This window comes from Mycteria americana, chromosome 2 (genome assembly GCF_035582795.1).
Source record: "Mycteria americana isolate JAX WOST 10 ecotype Jacksonville Zoo and Gardens chromosome 2, USCA_MyAme_1.0, whole genome shotgun sequence".
Classification (NCBI taxonomy): Eukaryota; Metazoa; Chordata; class Aves; order Ciconiiformes; family Ciconiidae; genus Mycteria; species Mycteria americana.
Window position 1 is genome coordinate 16,078,543 of NC_134366.1, and position 17,094 is coordinate 16,095,636.

The window sequence follows — 17,094 nt, forward strand, 5'->3', positions numbered from 1 at the left end:
TAATTTGTGGAGAGGGGCTGCCCTATCTGCTCTTCAAAGGGGAAATTCTTTAGACCTATTTGCAAGTGTGAATCTGGAGTGGTGTCTCAGAGGTCGACATATTGCCACATGGAAGCATATTTCAGTTTACCTTTCATCCTTTGCGCTCGTCCCAGCATGTTCTGTATATGAGAAATGAGAGCAGGAAGTGTTAAGTGGAAAGGGGGAAATAATATGCTTACTACATCACTGATACAACGAAAGGTTGTGACGTATAGTGCATCATTTTAAGAAAGGATACTCTGCTGTGTGTGCTAAAGTGGCTTTTGCTTAGCATCTGAGGAACCCTAGAGTAAAATTTGCTCAAATTCTTTGTATTCTTCAATTACGATGCCACCTTCACCTGCAAGACAGTTTTTAGAGAAAAGTCTTTGAGAAGGTTACGTGGTCAAGTTCAAGAAGTTTTTCTATCTCTCTGTGGGTCATCTTTTTATTTTTCCAAGATTGCGGTCAGTAAAAAACAGAGGTAAGAGTTCCTTGGGGCCAACTGTAATCCCCGAGTCCCTGAGATAGCCAAGCCCATGGCATGCTCCCCTGCCTCCTCTCCTCTCTGCAGCAGTCTCCCCTGAAGAGGGAGGTTCAAGGGGAGTGCCAGCCAAATCAGTTCAGCTTGCCGAAGAGTCTGCCACACTAGACAGAATTTCGATTTACTGATGCCCAGCACAAAATGGAATAGAGCTAGAGATCTGCCCCATGTCAGCTAATTCTAAAGGGGACTCCAAAGTGCTGCTGCAATTGGATAGACCTAATTGTGTGTATACACATATGCAGCCAAACACATGCACGCTTTGAGGAAAGCAATTACAGTGCATAATGAACAAAACATTTTAATGTATATTTTTTCAAGTATTCCTTTCAGCTCTGTAGTTCATTTGTTCATCTAAAATAATACATATATTTCTTTTTGTAATGAGTGTGTATTATCATGCAAATTTCACAGCTATTAGCAAATCTTTCAATCAGCAGAAAAATTTAACTCTTACTTACCTTGTTACCGCTCTTGGTTGATTCATAGGTAAAATAAATGAAGGGGGCACTTGCACAGCCAAGTGCCTCTTGACTCCAGAAATACTATAGTGCATTTATCTATCATAGCTGGGAGCTCTGGGAGTAGTCCAAACCAGCTAATTTTCAGAAGGTAGAAGTGGAGGGTACATATTAGTTTACTAACTGTTACACAGAGCTGACTTAGGCTTGTACCTGTTCTTATAATCTTGTTTACAGTTTGGGTTTCAATATCTCATTGAGGCTGCAGGCTGAGCTGGTCCCTGATGATGCCAGATACTGTTTGAACATAGTCTCATTTGAAACACAACAGAACTAATGAATAATATTGAAATGCAGGAGATAGAATCAGTAAACATGGAAGAACATGTGTTTATTGTCTCATTTTTGGCATCAAAATAATTTTACAAAAAGCATTAAAATTAATTTCAGCCCCACAGCTCCTCTGTGAACTAAGGAAACATTATCCATGCTGAAGGGTTAACGCAGGTGATATTTATCTCTGTGCCAAAATATGTTCCCTGTGCAAAAAAAAAAATAGGTTGACTGGTCTTTTGAAATTACTTCATACTTTTCATCTGGAATTTCTTCATCAATTCCTCTTTGCCTTGTTCAGTTTGGTATTTCTAGTCCATCTAATTTCAATTTAAGGTTTCAGGTGAGAGAAAAAATAACCACGTATATTGTAAATTATTCCAGAGGTTAATCACCCTTATTGTGATAATATATACTGTTCTTTTAATAGACATCCCTCTGAAAGTGTGGTGACAAGAACTGCAAATGACTTTCTTTTAATGTTATCAGTGTCATCTGCAGATATATGTGACTTTTCTGATCCTACATTGCACATCCAGGTACAAGAATTCACAAAATATGCAAGTTCTGAGAGCCACTGTGCTATAGTAAGAATCCATTTTCTGTTGGTTATTCATTAGGACTGTTAAGACATTTTTAGTTATCACTGCTGTCCACAGTTTTGTTCTGAGGTATTTAGGTTTTCAAATGTATCTTGAGTCTGATGCTCAGTCCTGTTGGTTCTTTATAATGCATGTCTTCACAATATCACCAAAGATATTGCCATTAGGTGGTGGTTCCTCATTTACAATTTCTTTTTTCAGATTCTCAGTGTTCTTTAACATGTTTAATATATAAGCCGTGTTGATTTTGTGCCATGCTACTTTTTCATCAGAGAGATAATAGGGAGAGATATTTATACAGAAATTAAAGCAAGTATTTTCAAAAGTTATCTTTATCTACTGAATTTGTAATATCATCACAAAATGATATGAAATTTCCTGAGAAGACCTGTTTTCTATTAAACAGTGTTGATTGGTATTAATCATGCTACCACTCAATCCAACTGATTGCCTCTTTTAACATTATTTTCACAATTTTTCCTTGCAATGATGTCATGTTGAGATGATCCCACTTACTTCCTTGAAATATTGACACATTGTCTTTTTTCTAGATTTTAGAATTCCTTCTGTGATACAGTAGATATTATACTTCAAAATTATTGTCCAGAGGAAACCCTCAGACCATTCCTTAGAAATTATAAACCACAAGTAATCTGGTCTTGCAGATTTGAAAACAATTCATTATAGATGTTTACTCTTTAGTAATCTCCTTATTTACAATTGGATCAACAGCACTTTTTCTCCCCGAATATAAGAAAAAAATCATTCCTTTGCCTTATTACCAATAATATCTATGTAGTAAGGGACATGGAGATATTTTTCATTTCTTATATGTTCTGTATTTTTTTTCTCATTACAAAGATGTATCTGTTACATTATTTAAAACAAGAATGAAATGGAATGATCACAGAATTCTCTTTTCTGTGTTTCCATGAGTTTGGGATGTGGATGGTATTGCTGGGGGCTATTTAGCCCCCAGTAGAAAGTGATGTGTGTGTATTATGAAGTTTAAAATTAATGCTACCTCATCACAATTTTTCTGTATTTAGTATCAACCATTAATGCAAAATTGATCCAAATAGTTATTACTTCATATCCTTAATAAAAATATACAAACATCAAGAAAATATTTCAAATTAATTTTTAAACTGTGCAGCTGAATATTTGGTAACAGTAGACTGTTACGTATTTCAAAACATACGTGCCTTATATCTTGGGTATAGTTGGGTTTGTTTTATTTTAAAATCCATTTATTTGAGTCTATAGTTCTGCTTTTCTGCTTCCTTACATCTTCTTTAAAATTTTATTTTGACATTGACAAACTGAATATACAAATGCCAACAGAATTCTCATACTGTGTTGAGAAGCTTTTTAGTAGTCCAGGCAACTGTATGCCAAGAGTTTGAAATGCTGGAGGCTCTTTTTTTCTATTGAGCAGGGACTCTGTTAGAAAAATTAGAGCATAATTATTGCTTAGTTTTAAACAATAGTCCAACACATTTGAAGTTTGCATCATAAATTCAATTTACTTTCTCTAAAATAATGACCAATATGAAGTTTTCTTCTTGCCTAGGTTAGAAAAGAATAAGTTATCTAATGCTTGCTTGCTTTGAAGAGCTGTCTGGATTTTGAAAAGGCAACACTTCCAGATTGCCTGGTTTGAAATACAGGGTTGTATGGTCTTGCAGTATTTAAAAAACAATCAAGGGAATACTAATACTTTTCTTGCTCCTGCGTTTGCTACTTAAAAGAGAACCATATCCATACTTTGCAACATTTTGCCAGTTTCCTTAAGGCTTTTTGCAGCATGCATTGATTGTTGCTGCTAATTGGAAAAGTAATTGAAACATGCCTGCCTCTTCTGTTTTACAGCCATGCACTGTCATTAGCAAAAGCTATGCCCTCCAACCCCCATAGCTCTCAAGGGTCAAAATGTATCACTATATTGGAGCGCAGTATTTCATAACAAAGGCCATAGCAGTAGTATAGCTTAAACATTTGAGGGTTTTTTTTAGTAAAAAGAATAGCTTATCAAGGAAAAGAATGCCCTGCTAACTATATTTATCTTACACTTTGAGTAACTGCTGGCAAAATACAGAGTCCTGAGATGTGCTGTGTAAATATTTTATGAAGGAAGCTTCTCCAGCAGAGATGTTAATAATTTAAAATATGATGTACTACATACTGAGTTTTAGGCATAGACATTTAGTAATAAATTTGTATTTTGTATGAAAGCCTAGTAAATGACTCCCTTGCCACATATTTTGTGTTACAATTGTGTTTGCATGTCTTCCTTCATAAATTATGCCTATGTATATACATGTCGCAATAAACTTGGATTTTTAAACCCGACATGATTCCAGGGTCCATTTAGAAAGGATTATGAGTCCTGCCTAAAGAAGACGTAGCCTCCAAGTCAATAGTGTTTGCCTCCAAGAAGCCAGTATTTTGTTGGAGGTGTACATTTATTTTGTTTTTCCTTCTGAAGCTTCCTATGCAGCTAATAGGGCGATTCAAGGAAGAACAGTCCCCTAGAAATGCAACTACTGTTTTTCGGTCAGGTTTTATTCTGTTAAGCATGGCTGCAGCGAGGGTACCATTCATCTTTGACTCAGTAGCCAGTCAGGTAGAAAAGTTGACCAGGAAACACAAGACCTACTTTGTAGATGCTTTTCTGTCCATATCCCAGTCTAGGCACATAACTCCTCTGGATTGAGCTTTAAATGCACTTTGTTTAGAAAACTAATTTACGGTATTTTGCATACTACTTGAACTCTTTGGATTGTTTCAGAATAGTGTTGTGGTGATAAATATTCACATTACGTTTCCAATTTTCACAGGATTCATGCTGGGGAAACAAAGTAGATAGACCACACAACAATAAATCAGTGTAAGGATGGGCTTATAAATGTGTCAGTCAAAATATCTTTTAATTCTTCAGGTTTAAAATTTTATTTGCCAGTTCTGCTGTTTGTATTGCACTCTTATCTTTTTGTCCTTAGTTGCACTTGCTGTTTTATTATCCCATGTTTTTTTAATAGGAAATTAAGTCTCTGCTCTATGTAGAATTAAACAGGGAGCATCCAGAACACGCAGCTATGTTCCAGTATGTCAGAATAGGTTTGCCATTTCATACATGTATGGTATTTATAGCTGTAATATAATAAAATATTTAAAGTTCAGATGATATCTCTTCTGTACTAAAATTCAGAACATTTTCTGTCAGGTAGGACTATTACATCTGAGCATTAATCCTGTCTCTCTGCATCAGATAATGCTCCCTATTTGTATTTGTTAATGAGTGCAGACATTCATATTTTAGTACCTGATGGGGATGTAAGAGACAGAATATAGATTTTTTTCCCCTAAATTAGAAAATTATCTGAACGGATGGTTGATTAATAATCATTCTAAATTAAAGTGCTTTCATAAGCTACCATACAGAACCTCACTTTTAAAAAATCAATCTTTCAAAGCTGTCACTTTTGTCATTTGTTAAGCATTTGTTGAGGAGGAAAGAGAATATTTGTCCTAATTCTGAGCTCCCTAAGCTGTGCCAAGAAAAAGGAAAAAAAAAAAGCCATCTCACTAATGCACTGTATTGCAACAGAGATTAAATTGATCAGTCTGCTTAGGTATTTTCAGAGTGTTCCTTGCTGTAATATCTGGGCTCTGTATTGATGTGCTGTACAGTGCACTAATAGGTAATAGAAAATATTTGAATAGCTAGCAATATATCTAATTCCACAAATGACTTTTACCATGGTGGATTATTGAAATCATAAGCCTGGTGTTTGAAAGGGCTGAGACTTTGGTGAAATGCTAAGACGAAAGGAGGAGCAAATTTCTCAACTTGCGTTAGCCTTTTTTGAGGACGTGATGGCTCTGAGCCTGCCCAGGGAACTTTCCCACAGACGTTTATTGCAGGGCTGGGACTGAGACCAAGGGTGAGAGACAGTAATTTATAAGTACTGATCCTGGATCTGTCATCTCCTCTCTGAGTGGTTTTAACACAGAATTCTGCTGCAATTTCCTCTTCTTAATGAGCCAGTGAGGATGAATCAGTTAATGTTTGAACATATCTTTGAAAATGTTACAGGCTGTTCTTGTTTGACTTTCATTAAGCTTTTATTTTAATATAAGAAGACCAATCAAACACAAAAGATATGCAAAGTACTTCATATTTTGGCCAAAGCCTATTTAAAATACTGTACATTGATATCTTAAAAAAAAAGAGAGAGAGAGAGAGAGAGAGAGAGAGAAAGAAACTGGATAAAACCTGAAGTGCATTTACTGAGCTCATGTCTCCTGGTATGACTGACCTGGAATACCTAATGCTGAAGCTTCTTGCAGAGAATCTGATCCTGGGTCTTACGCAAGGCCCAGCAGACACTGGGGTAGGAATTTGTAGTTTTGCTGCAGGTGAACTTCCCATCATAATGGATGTGTTCAATAAGCTCTAGTTATTGAATTTAAACACAGAGTCTCAGTTCTTAGAGTAATTCAAGGAGTTTTGGACACTGAGACCCAGCAAATGCCATTTTTGACCTCTTAATAAATTATAAATACATGGCTCAGGGGCTCAGAGCGTGGATGCATTGCATTTCCTCTCTCTTGAAAACAGGGAAACAGACTCGGGGAAGGAGTGCTCGGCTGAGCAGCGTTGTTCTTTGTTACTTTCTTCCTCTGTAGTTTCTTTTATTGCCTTTGGACACGCTGTAAACAAACAGCAATCTCTCTCCTCTATCACATTAACTCACAGGCTGCTCAGCAGTCCTCAAAGTCTCACAAAGGTCGTAACATTTCTTTAATCATATCTAGTTTACTTTTCCTGTGGCTGCCCAGTTTCCATGCTGTTGTCTGAAAAATAAAGCGCGTGATATTAACCTTTGGGTATTTGATTTGTTGGTATCCCCAAGAGGAAGTTGAAAACAGACAAGATCACAGTTTGTTGATTGTATTTGTTGTTCTGAATTTATGTTGTATTTAATTAATCCCATGCTTCATGTCATCCGTTAGTCACCTGAAAGGGCCAGAAATATTTTGACTTTGCAAGGCAGGTGGTTGGGGAACAGGGCCTTCATCTGAAGTTTCAGAGCTTAGTCACATCTTGGGAAATGCTGACGTTCCTCATCACACTGACAAAACATTGCTTGGGTACTTCACACTCAAACTCAAAGATGAGCTGGACACGCCTTTTGAAGTCAGGACACTTCTCCTAAAGTCTTATTGGCAGAGACCTGTATATGAAGGGGAAAGGTTTGTTTTCTTTATAATGTGAAATGTAGTCCTCAAAGGACCCATCTAGGCATTTCATGTAGCCTAAGTCTTGGTGATGCCTGTAGTCTCTCTTTTCATGACACAATGAGCTTCTTATACTTTTATTGTCTTTGGTACTGAGAGTTTTAATTTTTTCTTAGAGTATTTTGTAGCTTTTGAGCTGTTCCTGGCAAGAGGGTGTAAAAGGAGGACTCTTCTGAAGTATGGTCTTGTTAAGCCTGAGGCTATAGGGAGCCAGGATTTGTGGATTTTGCTGACCTTCCAGTTCTGCACTGTTAGTGAGATGTTCACCTCCTGAAAAGGCAAAACTACCTTTCTGCACCTACAAAGTTTTCAGACTAAAACCAAAGGGACACTATATTTCCAAGAATAAAGGCTATGATGGCAGAGGTCAAACTATTGTTGTTTCACTGCATACTGAAAAGTTGAATGAAACAAACTTTCTATTAGCACTCCACTCTTCAAGTTTTTCTTTCCTCCAGTGACTTTTCCTTCTCTGCACACTCGTGTGATTTGTCCAGGCTTTCTTCTCATTCTCATGTGGTTTTGCCTCCATTCTAGTTCTGCCTTCACTTGCTGAGTCTGGTCTTCCCTCAGTTAAAACATTTGTCTTCATGTTCTTAGTCTCATTCTCATAGAGTGGGAGTCTTTTCTGTATTTTGCCATATACAAGTTCGGCTCGTGTCAAAGTCCTGTTATATCCAGTAGAAAGAAAGAAGCCTCTCTAGAGGTCATGTCCTCTGGGATCCTTAGGTGTCTAAGGTAAGTTTTACAGCTATCATTCATTGCCTCTGTATGCTGATTTCTCTCCCTAGATTAAAAACTGAAAGCTTTCACTCAGACGTTTAACTGTAGATGTCTAAAATTTAAGTGAGATGATCCTCACCATTATTACCTAGATTTTCCATTGCCCCTTTGAATGTCTTTGTTTCCTTATAGATTTTTCTAAACCCCGTTCTTCTTTCCATCTTTTCCCAGTATTTTCTCCAGTAATACTGTCACGTTATTATCCTATTCTCTATTTCCCCTTCAGATTTGTGCATAAGTACTTCAGCAGCCTTTAAATCTCCTGACATCTCCATAAACATATGTTTGTTCCTCTTCCTCCTCCCTCGAAGTTCCCTTAGCTCTCCTCTAATTTAAATTCACTCTTCCAAAAATTGCTTTCTCCCACGAGTTCTCCACACTCCTCTTCATTTCTTTCCTAGCTGATCAGAAGAAAGTAAGAGCTGAGAGGCAGAGGTATCTTGAATAATGTGTTCTTTCCTGCTTTTACACCAGCTAAAACACGATCAAGGAGTGTTCAGCCTGTTTTCACTGCTGTGCTCTCCTCCTCCCCATTCCCTCTCCCCAGCATCCTACAACCCAGCTCCGTTGACTTTCTTCCTGCAGAAAGCAGGTGGTTGGATGCCATGGAAGGCAAAGCCATGGATCTAACCCATGAAGAGCAGATGTGTGTATTGGCCTGCAGTAATAGCCTAAAACCCCTAGAAATCCTTTCCCTTTACTCAGAAACAGCTCTTTCATACTACTGTCGTTAACATTTGCCTCCTGCAGTGGCCTATTATTGTTTAAAGTCTCTGACACATAAAACCAAAGTCTTTATTTGAGAGGGAGTAAGCAGGGGAAAAATACACATTCCATCCAGCAAATTTGCTCTATTACCATATGTTCTTACTTGGCGGCTTCTTTCCCTGACTTTAAACACCGTTGTAGCAGCAGCAGCAGCAGCACCTGCCTCTCCCAGGCTTCCCACGAGCGCTCTTAATCGGTTCTGCCTCACCCCCCTCTCCACCTCAGCTGCCCTTAGCTTGCTGCTGGAGAATGAGGGGGGAGGCATAGTGTTTCCTTCTTGTTTCTCATCTCACTTACATGCGTTTTGCTTGTACGAAACTCTCACCTTGTTGGAACAGAGGAGTGAAAAGTCCTTGTGAAGGGATCAGATCTTAAACAAGTTTCTTCTTTAAATTCTGCTTACCAGACACTGGCCTCACGGTGCTCCATGCCATCTAAGATGAGGGTTGTAGTAATTTGATCGTAACACTCTCCTTTTACCAACTTGGTCAATAACTGAATGCTATGAAGGGTCAAGGTTTACAAACTAGTGAACTCTGCTCTTGGATACTGTTGTTCTCCTACTTGCTTTTCCCATTGAGAAGTAATTGCTTTGAGCACCAGAAATGATTACAGAAGATTACACCTTTTAAAGCAGCCTCAGGATCTCGTTCCAAGGAAGAACACAGTCTGTAAAATGTTGTATGCCTCGCCCAGCAATTACTCACTTTGTTGTAGCTAATTTCAGAAAGCATATATTGCCCATTATTTCTGAAGAGGGGTTTTTTTTTTGACCAGCAATACTGAAAGTGGATGCTTTTCCAATGGATTTTCATATGGCTTGCACATAGTTGTACAAATGAGAAATAAAATATTTTGTTTCCATTTCTCACATCCTTTCTTAGAATTTAAAATTTAATTATTTTATTGTAAAATTTGTTGATGAACAAAATTTAGTAAACCATTGAAACTGCCTAAAATATGTTTTAATTTTTCCATATTAAAAATATTCCATTATGAAGATGTAATTGCAACATATTATCGCAGGTCAGGCAATTGAACCCACAATGAAATATTTCAATTTGTTAAACAATTTTTTTTTCATATCAATATCGCCAAGTAGCACTGATATCATCTTCTATGGCAACTCGTTACTAGATGTTGTTTCTCCTGAGGCAATATATTCTTACTTCTGTTTGAATTTTTGTGGTGTACATCATGAAATACCTTGTTTCAGTGAAAAAATCCAACTTTATTGGAGAATAGCTGCATAAAGCACTTCAATTGCAGTCCATGAGAGCCTGTAGCAATTTGGGAGAGCACAGATGTTTCTTGAAGTGATCCCAAATGGAACATGTACAGTTCAGGTGAACTGAAATGAGCATTTTGATTTAAGGAATAATGAAGTATTTCATTTTGGCAGATAATTTTAGAACAATATTTTTCACCATTTCTGCATCGCAGTTTTTTCCGTAGCTGCTGCTTTCATGGAAGAAGTTAGTATTTTGACTTTTCACCCCAATCTGAATTTTGTACCCCATAGAAATTCCAATTTTTAACTAGTTTTAGAAATCAGTAACCTCCTGTTCATATTTCAGAGGCAGGAGATATATTGAAAGCACTATCTTTAGGAAAATAGTACATACATCTGTCCATGTAAGCCTCAATATAATGTATTATTAATACAATGTAATTTTAAGAAACTTGATTGGATTATGCAAAAGAAATTCCCTTGAATTATTAAAACCAACCTAATTGAGTTTGGATGAAGAGGCTGTGGTACTGTATTGAAATACATAGGTTCTGCCCTCTTGCATGCCCACATGAGTACATAAAGAAGAAAGAGTTTCTCTTATTTCTCTTCCACACGCTGCTCCTATTTGTACTGCTGTGGGGTGGTGGTGACCAGCTCTCACAGAATCACTGTGTTCCACAGGGAAATGGGCCAGATTCGGGATGTCCTGGGGTATGTCCAGCCACTCGCACTAAGAAACCGCAAGGCAGGCTAATTCCATTCATTGCTGTTCGCTTCTTGGACGCTGTCTGAGGAGGTCTCACCTCAGGGCTTGTGGCAAAGCAGGAATTTGAGAGCGTGGTAGATTATTTGCTAGATATGCTCATTTAGATAAGGGACACCATTGAATCTTTTTGGATGGAACTAGAATAGTTGTGAGGACATTTGTTTTACCATGGAAAGTGGCTGGTCTGCCTTTCATGGAATATTAAAGGGAAAAGACGATCAGTCAATTTTAAAAGGAGGTATATTTGGACAGTGAAAAGACACAGCACAGTCAGATCCACAGTACTAAGAGAACAAGAAAATTAAATTGCAGCTAACTGTAAGGGACCATTGTGATAAAACTGGAAAAAAGCAGTGTCTGAAATGAATTTAGGAATAGGAAGTTCTAGGATGGCTGAATATCTGAACAATCAAGCACAGTGTAAGCAAATAACTTGGTGTTCTACACACCAAAGCCTGATTTTATTTTAAAACAGAGCGCAATGTTTGTCCAAGACCTTCAGCTGTCTTCCCATGCTGCAGGATGGGTGTGCATATGCTCACCCATGTATGGCATTGTGCATTTCCTACATAATTGTTGAGATCATCCCATTTGTTGGATCTGTAACCCCACACTCCAACATAATAAAAGGGGAGTAATGCTTGAGTCTGCAGGGGGGCTAAGAGGATGGGGGAACCGAAAGAAGTTTATTCCTCTGCTCATAAAAATAAACCTACCTAAGCTCAACAGTTTTTCCATAACAGGCATTATTAGGAACTGACTGATCAGCAATACTACCCACTTACATCTGGCATTGAATTTCCCAAAGATATAGCTTTTTCATTATCCTATTAAAAAAAAAAAAAGCCATGTATGCTTATAGGGTAAATCCTACTCCTTTAGTGCCCTGTTCAATATATAATCTTCTCTGTCAGCTCTTTACATTGCAGCATCAGATGGCATGGATCTAAAAAGTGCCCAAACCCAGAACAACAGAGAGCTGTAAGAGATACCTTCAACTGTAGCTAGTGCCTTATAGAATAATTCAGTTTTCGATTAATACATACCAGCAGAAGATGGATGGACAAAAAATTACTAGAATTGTATGTACTGCAATGACCATGAAATCCAGAAGAACACTGACTGACAGCAGATGAGATCTGATTTATCAAGTAAGGTGTATTAAACACATGCTTTCAGAAATTGGGGGGACAATGATTCCTGATTATGGAAAGGAGCAGCAAAATACCTGCTGCTTTTGTCCCAGTTCCCTTATGGAAAAGGGAAGAAGCAGGCAGAATGCGTAAAATGTGACAGCTCGTGTGAAATCTAATCCTGCTGGTTTACCACTGAGGGTAATTTTAATTTCCAACTGCCAATGGCATTTACTATTCTGTATATAAAGTCAGCCTTAGCTGCTATTTTTTGGCTGCTGCTGAGCTTTATTCCATGACTTGCTGGATACTCCCAGCTCCTGTTGACTGCCGGGGGCACTGGGGACACAGCAGCAGTTAAAAAGCGCTCCTCAAAACGTGTCCGTGCCGGGGGTGCGTGCTGGTTCCCTTACACTGCTTGAAGGCAACTTCTGGCTAGGCTGGTTACCTGGGAAACAGCTGTCAGCACAGTGGAAAGGAATCTATTTCGTGTGGTGGATAGGTGATGGTTTTCAAAAAAACCGAGAAACAACAAAAAACCCCCACCATTACTCCATAATTTAGCATTTTATGTGTACCATGAACGAAACAGGAGGTAGGGCGTACGTTTTAAGAAGTTTCTTAAGACTAAATTATTCCCTGAACTAAATAGTCTGGAACTGCAGAAATGGTTTAATTTATGGGAAAGGTCTTTTTATAAGGGATTTAAATTTCAATAGTAGCTCAAAATTTGTTTATAACAACAATCTGAAAATAACATAATTTTTGCCAGTTATTTTCAATTTGTATGCTGCAAGTATGCCAGAACTGAGAATATGTAGGTTGTTGACAGTTCTTATCTTCAGGGTTCTTCCAGAAGCATCAGTCTTTAGAGCACCCATCTAAGGAAGGTAAATATTGTTGGATATTTCAGGTAGTGATTCCTAAAGCTGCGGCAGAGACAGGTTCAGAATAGCTTTTCCAAAGTTGTCAGAATTAAGAATTCCTGCCTTCTGCTCTGTGCTTAGGTTCACTGACCTGTGTCACGTCTCAAAGACAAAAGCAGAAAAGAGTGAAATGAAAAAGCTGGTTGTCTTGGCACAAGATCGTGTATTTCTGATGACCTAATGGTAATGGCACGATCGAAGCTCCAGTTGTTACCTGTATTGCTGTGCCGTTTCTCTCTTTTTAGAGGGGGTTTCATGCTGCTGTTTTGGCAGAGAAGGATAACCACATCACTCTAAACTACATAAAGTATGTGTAAAAAGTACATGCCTGTCTATCTTCCTTGTTCATAAATTTCTGTTTTAATTGTTGTCAGTGTTTCAATTTGAGATGAACTCTGAACATCTCGCCACCGATTTGTCTTACTCATATGACCAAGTGGGCTTCCACAGTTTCATTGCAGAGTTACTTTCTTAGGTGCCTCTTCTACCTTAACCCTGGCTTCCTTAAAGCTGCCAGAGGAGTTAAGTATCCCCCTGCTATTGACATATCGTGGGTGCGGGACACCGTGGGGATCAGTTTGCACTGAAAAAGCCAGACTCTGCCTTTTCCTCTGCCCCACATCACATGTCCCTGCCAGTGCTAGTGCTTACACAGGGATCAGGGAGCTGACCTTCCCGAAAGCAAATCCTGTAGAAGAAGAGAATAGAAAAGAAATTAAAAAATAAGGTTTTTCATTCAGCTCCTTGATTTGGATAGCCGTGTGACTTCATGAGTGCTTTGTGGCTCGAAGGTTGGGACAGGAACTTTCAGCTGCGGGGGGCAGAACTTTTCCACACCAGCCAGCGCTTACGTCAGTTCAAACCAAGCGTGAAACACGCTGCAGTTGTCTTAGACTTTTTTGAGAATCTTAGCCTAAAAAAGTCATGCGGTTATTTTACAACAATAATCTCCCTGTCATTTAATTTAATCCTCTAACTAAATATTTAAGAAATTAGTCTTCCCAGGTGTTACAGATAGTGAAATTCCAATTAACTGATGTGAGCATCACATCAGTTAGCTGGTAGATGTACACGTAAAGGCAGACATAGTATAAATCTATTCAAATGCAGGAAGAGTGTCAGGTATTGTATAACGTATATGTGTTTGTTCATGAGTAAATATGACAAAACTGGGCATGGAGCAGCTTTGAGCTATTAAATAAAAAGGAAGTCCCCTAGGAGTTTCCAAAGTAAAAGCAAATAACATGTTTGTACCTCCACATATCGTGAAATTCTGATTTTTTTTCAGAACTGTCTTTTGGAAAACTCCATTTAGTCTAATTATTTAGTCCGTCAAGTGGAAAATTATCATCTCAATTACCCATGTATCCTTGTTTCAAGACCTAATATTTCCTAAGCTTCCAAGATTACAAAAGGTATCATATACCATTAGTCTGGAACACCACTGCTCCATAATGCTCAGTTTCCATTGCTAGTCTTGCTGATCAATATCCTCAAAACCACAGTCCTTAGCTTGAGTTAAATATAATTGTCCTGTAAGAAAGATAGGAAGGAAGGAAAAATACCCTGGAAGCTATTTGAAGGCAACTAAAGTTAGCCGAGAGCAGGTGATGAGAGGAAATGATGCTAGATAAACGCAGTTTATTTCATGAGTTCATACTTTATGGTTCTAGAAATAAAGGTGCTTATCCCAAACACCATGTATGTGGTTTTACTTTTGGATTTTTTTTAAGCAATCTGATGACAATGTTATTGCCTCCATTATCCTTTGTGTGGAAAAAAATTAGGCCCACCTAAAGGAACTAGGCTGTATCTATTCCTGCAGCAGCAGAAGCCAAATTTAGCACAAGAGGTGTCTCTAAGTAAAATGACGTGGCATGACAAGGTTCCTCCACAGAGGAGGAAAATTTCACATGACTATAAACATACATTTATGTTAATTAAGAACACATCTAGGGTTGGAGAGGCTTGAGAAATTGATATTGCTGTACAGAATATATATGATCACTCTTAAATATGTTGTGCCTATAACTGCATGTTACTATATGCTCCACACTATACTTAGCAAGTCTGTCTGTCAGAAAGCTCTAATTGCTTTATGTGTGAGAACATTAAGCTGCAATAAATTTATATACACAGCTGTTCCATTACTGCGGAACAAGTTTTATCTCCTAATAAATTGATGTTTCTTTTTAGTGTCAACTCAAACCAAAATTTACACCCGAGAAGGTGAACCTTAACATCACATAATTAGTTCAGTGACACCAGTGGTAATAGAGGGTACACACTGTACATCTCTTAAACATATTGATGGAGAAAAGTTTTGACTTCTGTTAATTGTTTCTTGAAAGCTTAATTGTGATTAAGAGCAGCTTTAATTGGAAAAGGAAAAAGAATGATGACCTTTAAACATACACTGCAAATAGCATGTCTGCATTTACAAGGAGTTGCACCATAACGGAAAAAAAAACTAAAAGCCTTCTTTAAAATAGGGCGAGGGGGGGGAAAAAAGTCATTGTGGTTCTGTATGGAGTCACATTTAGGTTAATGGAACAGAAGCTTAGACTGCCCTGGACTTTTGATTAATATTTAATTAATCTTCTGTTGAAGACTCTGATTTGAATTAAACTGGGTACTAATAAAGGAACCAATTCACCAAAGAGTTCACATAAATTTGACCTGCCATTATGAGAATTTAAATTAAAATGACCGAAGTTTTGTTTTCTGCTCATTTTATGCCTGCTCTACATCAAGTGCAAGTAATTTACTAGGAGCGATAGAGCTGGGAAAAATGCGACCTGAATTGGGCACTAGTAATAGAGCCATAGCTGTAATATAAGACGTGCCATTTGGTTTATTTTAAACAAGTACCATGAGCTAATGAGTTGTATTGTTCTCTCAATGCAGGCTTTTACAGCCTTTGCAAAAGAAGCAATTACCTGTACACAACAAGGGGAAGTATAGTTGCTTAAATGTAATCAGATAACCAGACTCTGACTTTGGTTGTCTTGGATTCAGCCGACAGCAGAATGAAAGGAGGAGGCCTTATGTGAGTCGTGAGACTATTATTATTTCATTTGTGCCAATGGCTTAAAATAATACTGTTTGGTGAAAAAAAAAATCCCGAGAATGGTTTTGGGGAGCTGCTCATGCTTCTACGTTGCCTGTTACTCAAAGTGGCAGTAAAAATAATGCAAATGAAGGCTGTCCCCAGCTGCTCTGACTTCCTTGGCTCCCCTTTCCATTGTGTGTAGGGGTGGCTGGAGTCTCTATTGCCTACTGCGAAGACAGGGAGGGGCTGAAGGGGCTCTTGTAGGATTCTCCTTTTTACAATTCTGATGGATATTTAGCATCTACTTGACCTCAGCATAGGAAAAATGAGTTTGTAGTTATTTCACTCACATTTTTTTCTGCCAGCTCTTTTCATAGTCATGGTAGATACCATCACCATCTTGTGTGCTAGTCAGCTCCTAACCTAGGGACCATCTTTGACGTGGCCCTCTCCATAAGCCTGGATGATATCTAAATCCCACAGAATTTCTCCAAGTATCATTTGTAAGGTGATTTTTCTCATTCAGGTGCTCTGACTTTAGAAGTCTGCTCTGATACCTAATTCATCTGGTTTTAGGTGTCTCCAGTGTAGTCCTGCATAGCTCGGCTCCCTTCGCGGTCAGTGGAGGTGTGGGCACTGAGCTGACCACCTACTGCATGCATTTGTTGTGGGGAAAAGGACCATTTCACAAATGTGTGTATGCTCCATTGTGCAAGAGTAAATCTGTTCTTAAACTGTAAAATCTTTGGTTAAGGCCTGGTTGTAGGCAGTCTGTGCAGTGTCTGCTGCAGATAGGGTCCTGCTATTTGAGTAGTGCTTAATGATGCAGAAATCTGGCAAAAATAATAAAAAGTAAATAGCAAAAGGGCAGCAAAATCAGATCTTTGTGGGTCCTGCTTCCCAAGGATATTTATCATTCTTTTCTTACATAGCATCTAATTCCTGGTTTTGGTTTCCCTGAAAAGCAAATTACTGTGCAGCTCAAATGGGAAAATTCACGGGAATTGAACTTTATCTGAGTTAGCAGCATAGCAATATAAACTGCTCTCTGGAAGCCATGTCTTGCCTTAGTTAATTTTGAAAATTCCCATAGATACTCATGGAGTTTCTGTTACCTTTTGTGGGGGAGAAGTCATTTTCAGAGAAGGCTAGTGCTTACACAAGTGA

General features: G+C 38.2%; 1 protein-coding gene across 13 annotated transcripts in view; it reads left to right on the forward strand.

The window, feature by feature from the left end:
- Nucleotides 1–17,094, forward strand: part of PARD3 (par-3 family cell polarity regulator) — a 465,648-nt gene that overhangs the window by 420,276 nt on the left and 28,278 nt on the right. The window lies entirely within an intron of this gene.